The 8,015-nt window shown below is 45.3% G+C and overlaps 1 protein-coding gene across 2 annotated transcripts in view; it reads right to left on the reverse strand.

The window, feature by feature from the left end:
- The window catches only part of KPNA6 (karyopherin subunit alpha 6), a 67,751-nt gene that overhangs the window by 35,806 nt on the left and 23,930 nt on the right, over positions 1 to 8,015 (reverse strand). The gene's annotated exons all lie outside the window — the stretch shown is intronic.

Here is an 8,015-nt window from a genome sequence, read left to right on the forward strand (position 1 = left end):
TCAGGAAATCCACTCACCTCAGCCTCCCAAAGGCGCGGGATTACAGGCTGAGCCACCGAGCCTGGCTCAGCCTTCATTTTCTAGGTAATGATGTGACAATCTTCAAAGGAGAGATGGGCCCTGAAACACCATGAAGTAGCCAATCTTTTCTTTTCTTTTTGTTTTTTCGCGTTGGAGTCACTCTGTTGTCCAGGCTGGAGTGCAGCGGCACACTCACAGCCACTGCAGCCTTGACCTCCTGGGCTCAGGTGATTCTTCTGCCTTAGCCTTCCAAGTAGCTGGAATTACAGGCACATGCCACCATACTTGCTAATTTTTGATTTATTGTAGAGATGAAGTCTTGCCAAGTTCCCCAGGCTGGTATCAAACCAGTGGGCTCAGGTAATTCTCTCACCTTGCCCTCCCAAAGTGCCTCGGGTAGTCAATCTTTTCAAATTATGGCCCTTGTCCTGGTGTTAAACTGGGTGGATTCCTCTTTGCAAAGGAAAGCTTTCTTTCTTTCTTTCTTTCTTCTTCTTTTTTTTTTTTTTGAGTTGGAGTCTCACTCTGCTGCCCAGACTGATATGCAATGGCATGCTCATGGCCACTGCAGTCTCGACCTGCTGGGTTCAGGTGATCCTTCCGCCTCAGCCTTCCAAGTAGCTGGAACTACAGGTGCGTACCACCACACCTGGTTAATTTTTTTTATTTATTGTAGAGATGAGGTCTCACCAAGTTGCCCAGGCCGATCTTGAACTGGTAGGCTCAGGCAGTCCTCTCACCTCACCCTTCCAAAGTGCTGGGATAATAGGTGTGAGCCACCGCACCCGGCCTTGCAAAGGAAAGCTTTCTAATAAAATGTTATTGTAACTGCCCTGGCACTAAGAACAAGCTAAGGCTTTAAACCAGGAATCATGACTGTTGGGTATAACCTTTATAACTTATCGTGATGCATTAAAGTTACTTAGTGGTACTGGGGAAAGAGGAAAAAAATAAACTTATCTCCCAACATTTGGCCTCCTCCTTCAAGAATATAAGAAACCTTCCTTTTTTCAAGTTGAAATGATTTTTTTCAGCTGGCCCCTCCTTCAATAAAAATTCTCAAACAAATAAACATCAACACAAGATTCTTGGGTTGTTGTCACATGCCTGTAGTCCCAGTACTTGGGAGATTGAAGTGGGAGGATCACTTAAACCAGGAGTTGGAGGCAAGCCTGGGCAACACAGCAAGTCCATCTCAAAAAATAAAAAAGCTAAGCCGGGCTCGGTGGCTCAGCCTGTAATCCCGCGCCTCTGGGAGGCTGATGTGAGTGGATTGCCTGAGCCCGCAGGTTCAAGACCTGCCTGGGCAACTTGGAGAGACCTCATCTCTACAATAAATAAAAAAAATACAATAAAATAAAAATAAAATCGCTAAATCCACATACCAGTTAATTAAAGGGTAAGAGTACACTGAGGTATAGAGTCCATAGCCTTAGCAAGGTAGCAAGATATGACAAGTGCCAATCTCTTTGCAGAAATAATTTCTAATCTTCAAAATAATCTTGAGCAGTGGGCATTAAACCCCCATTTTACCGACGAGAAAAAGAAGACCCAGAGATTAAGAGACAAGCCAGGAAGCTAACTAAAGTAAATCCTGGCAGAGTGCAGTGGCTCATGTCTGTAATCCCAGCACTTTGGGAGACTGAGGTGGGAGGATCACTTGAGGCTAGGAATTCGAGACCTGTCTGGGCCACAGAGCAAGACCCTGTCTTTACCAGAAACAAAAAAAAGTCAACCCTGACCAAACCAGGAAGTTAATCAAAGTCAAACCTGACTTGTTTGATCCCTAATACCAGGTTCTGTTCGTTTTTTAAAAAGGGAAGCTCCTGGAAACAGCAAACCCATCAGAATTGTGGGTTGGTGTATGCACCATCACTGATAAAGAAACAAATCTGCTAACATCCTGGAATTTCAGCTGACCACAATCTGAAATGCCTCCACAAGGACAAAGAGGTCAATAATTTATTTTAAAGGGATGGGGCCTCACTATGTTACCCAGGCTGGGAGTACAGTGGCTATTCACAGGTGCAGTTATAGAGCACTGCAGCCTCAAACTTCTGGTCTCAAAGATCCTCCCACCTTAGCCTTCTGAGTAATTGGAACTACAGGTGCCACTGCGCCTAGCTGGTCAAATAGTTTTGTTTTTTTTTGAGTTGGAGTCTCACTCTGTCGCCCAGACTGGAGTGCAGTGGCTGCTCCTGGCTACTGCAGCCTCGACCTGCTGGGCTCTGGCAATCCTTCTGCCTCAGCCTTCCTCCTTCTGCCTCAGCCTTCCGAGTAGCTGGAATTACAGGCAAGCGCTACCACGCCCAGCTGATTTTTTGATTTATTGTAGAGATGAGGTCTCACTGCCCAGGCGGGTCTTGAACCCGCGGACTCAGGCAATCCACTCACCTCAGCCTCCCAAAGGCGCGGGATTACAGGCTGAGTCACCGAGCCCGGCGGTCAAATATTTTTAACAAGGCAGTTATAAGAGTAGTACAGTAGCTGGGCTTGGTGGTTCAGCCTGCAATTCCAGCACTTTGGGAGGCCCAGACGAGTAGAATGCCTGAGCCTGTGGGCTCAAGACCAGTCCAGGCAACTTGGCGAGACCTCGTTTCTACTAAAAATAAAAAAATTAGTCGGGCATGATACCGCACGCCTGTAGCTCCAGCTACTTGGAAGGCTGAGGTGAAAGGATCACCGGAGCCCAGCAGGTCAACACTGGGGTGGCCGTAAGTGGGACTACACTCATACACAATTTTCACAACAGTATGCCAGCCAAAAAACTTGTCAGGGGCTAGATGAAATCAGCTAATTTAATCCCTGGTTTGAGGACAACAATTAAATAATAAATCAAATGAGCTCCAGAATCATACTTTTGTTTTCAAAAAAGTTTTCAAGTACAGAATCTAATTGACTCATAACAACCAATGAGAGGCCAGGCTCGGTGGTTCAGCCTGTAATCCCAGCACTTTGGGAAGCCGAGGCAAGTAGATTGCCTAAACCCACGGGTTCAAGACCCACCTAAGCAACTTGGCGAGACCTCATCTCTACAATAAATCAAAAATTAGCTGGGCATGGTAGTGCATGCCTATAGTTCCAGCTCCTTGGAAGACTGAGGCGGAAGGATTGCCGGAGCCCAGCAAGTCGAGACTGTGGTGGCCAGGAGCATGCTACTGCACTACAATCTGGGCGACAGTGAGACTCCAACTCAAAAAAAAACCAACAACCAATGAGAAAGTTAATCATTTAGTAGCATATCCACTTAATAGCAAAGAAACCAGGTTCAGAGATGCTGCAACTTGCATGAGATCATTTGACTCAAATTGTGAAGCTGAGACTTCTCTGAAAGGACAGACTAAGAGCGGAAAATGCATTTTAAAAAAATCTTGTTCCTAAACCCTAACATAATGATGAAAAGGTAGAAGCTAAGTTTTGGAGAAATGCATACTTTAGATAAAGATGAACTCTTCTTACTTTGTTCTTTCAGAAACACAGACTTCCTGATGCCAGAGGTATCTCATAGTGGCAATCAAGCTTGCCTAGAGTAAAGGGAATTTACAAGACCTAAGACATCATGCATTGGGCAAGGATTGTAGACATCTCAAAACTTGTAATTACAAAAGTTATGCAGATCAGAGGACTTGTGACCCTTCAGAGGGGGAGCAGGTGGGGATTCATTTGATCTTCTAGTAAATTGGGCGCTATCTACAGGGAAGTCAAGGATCCCCCAAAGCTACCCACTGGGAATGTATGGGAGATATGGGGAGGTGCACCCTTCATTAGTTCTAAGGAATGCTCAGGCAATCCACTTACTTTGGTCTCCCAAGGTGCTGAGACCACAGGCTGAGCCACCAAGCCCGGCCTATATTTTTAAATGTACATTTGAAAGTTGTAAATGTTATAACTCGGCACTTCATCCAATTATTTCAGTATGTATCCCATAATAAGGACCCTTTTACATACCATGATACCATTTTCAAACCTAAGAAAGTTAACAAAATACATAATATCTAGCACATATTCACATTTCCTTAATAATCTCAAAATATCCTTTATAGTTCAGTTTCCCCCCAAAGCTCAGTCAATATATGTAACAAATAAATATTGTATGTGTTTTGTTTTTAGTTTTTGTTTTTTTTAGTTGGAGTCTTACTCTTTCATCCAGGTCGAAGTGCAGTAGCACATTCATGACCACCACAGCATCGACCGGCTGGGCTCAAGCGATCCTTCCGCCTCAGCCTTCCAAGCAATTGTAACTACAGGCATGTGCCACTACACTGACTAATTTTTTTGATTTATTGTAGAAATGAAGTCTCACCAAGTTGCTCTGACTGGTCTTGAACACCTGGGTCCAGGCAGTCCTCTCACCTCAGCCTTCCAAAGTGCTGGGATTACAGGATTAAGCCACTGCGCCCAGCAGTATTTGTTATTTTATTTTAACATTGTAATTTTTTAATTTTTTTGAACTGGAGTGAGAACTCTCACTCGGTCGCCCAGACTGGAGTGCAGTGGCCACTCCCGGCCACCGCAGCCTCCCTGCTGGGCTCCGGCGATCCTTCCGCCTCAGCCTTCCGAGTAGCTGGAATTATAGGCATGCACTACCATGCCCGGCTGATTTTTTGATTTATTGTAGAGATGAGGTCTCGCTGCCCAGGCGGGTCTTGAACTCATGGGCTCAGGCAATCCACTCACCTCAGTCTCCCAAAGGCACGGGATTATAGGCTGAGCCACCGAGCCCGGCTATTTTAACATTATCATGGAAAATTCAAAATATACACAAAGCAGACAGAATAGTAAGTAAAATGAATCTCAACACACTCGTCATCCAGATTAAATTATCAAGTAGCAGCCATTCATCTATGCCTCCCTCCACCTCTCCCAGACCCTGTATTATTTTGAAGCAAATTTCTGACAAATCATTTCATTCACATTTATTTCAGTATATATCTCCAAACAATAGACATTCGAATAAATACAATATCATTATATTTCAATATTTGATCACTTTTAATCTACAAAGCCTCTATCCTCCTCACCCCCAACCCTTTTATTTGCCTTTGATGTTGACTTTCTGAATAGACTAAGTCAGCTGTCTTACAGAATGCCTCACATTCTGGTTTTGTGTTATTAAACTTATGCCCCATTCCCTGTATTTCCTATAAAACATAAGTATTTCCTATGGGCTAGAATAAAGTTAAAAATATTTTTTAGCAGATCAACCTGGGCAACTTGGTGAGACCTCATCTTTACAACAAATCAAAAAATTAGCTGGACATAGTGGCACACGCCTGTAGTTTCAGCTACTTGGAAGGCTGAAGCGGAAGGATCACCTCAGCCCAGTAGGTCAAGGTTGCAGTGGCCATGGTGTGCCACTGCACTCCAGCCTGGGCAAGAGAGTAAGACTCCAACTCAAAAAATAAATAAATAAAAATAGTTTTTAGCCAGGTGCAGTGGCTCACACCTGTAATCCCAGCACTTCGGGAGGCAGAGGCAAGAGGACTGCCTGACTCCAGGGGTTTGAGACCACCTGGGCAACTTGGCAAGACCTCATCTCTACAATAAATAAATAAATAGATACAGAGATAGATAATTAGCTGGGTGTGGTAAAGAGTGCCTGTGATTCCAGCTACTAAAAAGGCTTAGGTAGAGGATCATATGAGCCCAGCAGGTCAAGGCTGTGGTGGCCGTGAATGTGCCACTACACTCCAGCCTGGATGAAAGAGGGAGACTCTAACTCAAAAAAAAAGAAAAAAAAAAGTACAAAACTATCTATAAATAACTGAAATCTCTACTTGGATATACAAAACAAACATCTTTTTTTTTGAGGCAGAGTCTCACTCCATCACCCAGGCTGTAGTGCAGCGGCACGCTCACGGCTACCCCAGCATCGACCTGCTGGCCTCCAGTGATCCTTCTGCCTCAGCCTTCCAAGTAGCCGGAACTACAGGTATGCACTACCATGCCCAGCTAATTTTTGATTTGTTGTAGAGATGAGGTCTTGTCAAGTTGCCCGGGCTCGTCTCAAACCCATAGGCTCAGGCAATCCACTCATCTCGGTCTCCCAAAGTGCTAGAATTACAGACGAGCCACCAAGTTTGGCCCACAAACTTAATTTCTAACTTCTTCCCACCCACCCCTAGCAACAGTATTTACCAGGTACTCAATCCAAAATTTAGGTAAAAGCCATTCCTGACCATATGCCTGTAGTCCCAGCTACTTGGGAGACTGCGGTAAAAGAATCACCTATGCCCATGAGGTCGAGGCTACAGTGAGCTATGATTGTGCCACTGCACTCCAACCTGAGTGACAGAGTGAGACCCTGTCTCTTGGGGGGTGGGGGGAATGATGACATGATTCCAAAGTGCTGGGATTACAGGTGTGAGCCACCATACCCAACCAAACATATTCCACTGTAAAAACTATACGACACAAAACAAAAATGCCTCAGAAAAAGGCAGTTTAAACTGCTAAGTCCAGTGACCCCGTCAGTATTCATTTTATCTGACTTTCTAATTTGTCATGGATAATCACCTTTGACTTCCTGAAACTCTACCCATGATTCTGACAACAACACCCTCTCCCAGCTCTTCTCAGGTTTCTTTCTCTTTTTTTTTTTTTTTTGAGTTGGAGTCTCACTCTGTAGCCCAGACCGGAGTGCAGTGGCTGCTCCCAGCCCCCGCAGCCTCGACCTGCTGGGCTCTGGCGATACTTCCGCCTCAGCCTTCCAAGTAGCTGGAACTACAGGTGCACGCTACCACGCCCGGCTAATTTTTTATTTATTGTAGAGATGAGATCTCACCAAGTTGCCCAGGCGGGTCTCGAACCAGCGGGCTCAGGCAACCCACTCACCTCAGCCTCCCAAAGGCACGGGATTACAGGCTGAGCCACCGAGCCCGGGTTCTTCTCAGGTTTCTTACTGTGGTCCATTTCCAAAGCTAACTTCTCAGTGTCAGTGTGTACCCAAATTCTACCCTTGGTCCCCCTTCTCAGGTAGAGGACCTCCCGCCCCCATTTCGAGCTCATGATCTCCCTTAGCTTCAACCTCTATTTTATTGTTGTTGTTTTGAATCGGAGTCTCACTCTGTCACTCAGGTTAGAGTGCAGTGTTATGATCACAGCCTTGACAAGCTGGAGTCAGGTGATCCTTTAATCTCAGTCTTCCAAGTAGTTGGAATTACAGCCACACACCATCACATCAGGCTAACCTTTTTGATTTATTATAGAGACAAGGTCTTGCCAAGTTGTCCAGGCTGGTCTCGAATGCCTGGACTCAGGCAATCCTCTCACCTTCACCTCCCAAAGTGCTAGGATTACAGGTGTGAGCCACTATACCCAGCTCAACCTCTATTTTTGAACTAAGTTCCAAATCCCTATTGTCACAACCTCCTGCCTACTGGCTATCTCCACTTCACTTTCTCCTAAACCAGTTTCTTCTATTTTTCCTATCAGAATTAATGTCATCCCCATTGACCCAGTCTTGGAGTCAGTTATGAACTCCCCAAAGCCAACAGATCAGTAAACTGATTTTAACCAGTTACTCCAAATTGGTTCCTACCAACTACCTCCAATAACAGTTTCAGTTTATACCCTTATCATTCTCTCACTTCTAAATCATTAAATCTGAAAGCAAGAACTCTTGGATTTGTCTTTGCATCTACAATACAATGCACAGCACATAGCATGCTCTTAAATGCTACATCTGCTAGGTGCGGTAGCTCACACCTGTAATGCCAGCACTTTGGAAGTTGGAGGCAAGATGATTACCTGAACCCAGAGGTTTGAAACCAGCCCAGAGCCGGGCTCGGTGGCTCAGCTTGTAATCCTGCACTTTTGGGAGGCTGAGGTGAGTGGATTGCCTGAGCCCATGGGTTTGAGACCCGCCTGGGCAGCGAGACCTCATCTCTACAATAAATCAAAAAATTAGCCGGGCGTGGTAGCACGCGCGTGTAATTCTGGCTACTCGGAAGGCTGAGGTGGAAGGATCGCCGGAGCCCAGCAGTCGAGGCTGC

Source organism: Carlito syrichta, unplaced genomic scaffold, assembly GCF_000164805.1.
Source record: "Carlito syrichta isolate Samal-C Ts95f unplaced genomic scaffold, Tarsius_syrichta-2.0.1 Scaffold309100, whole genome shotgun sequence".
In the NCBI taxonomy this organism is placed as follows: Eukaryota; Metazoa; Chordata; class Mammalia; order Primates; family Tarsiidae; genus Carlito; species Carlito syrichta.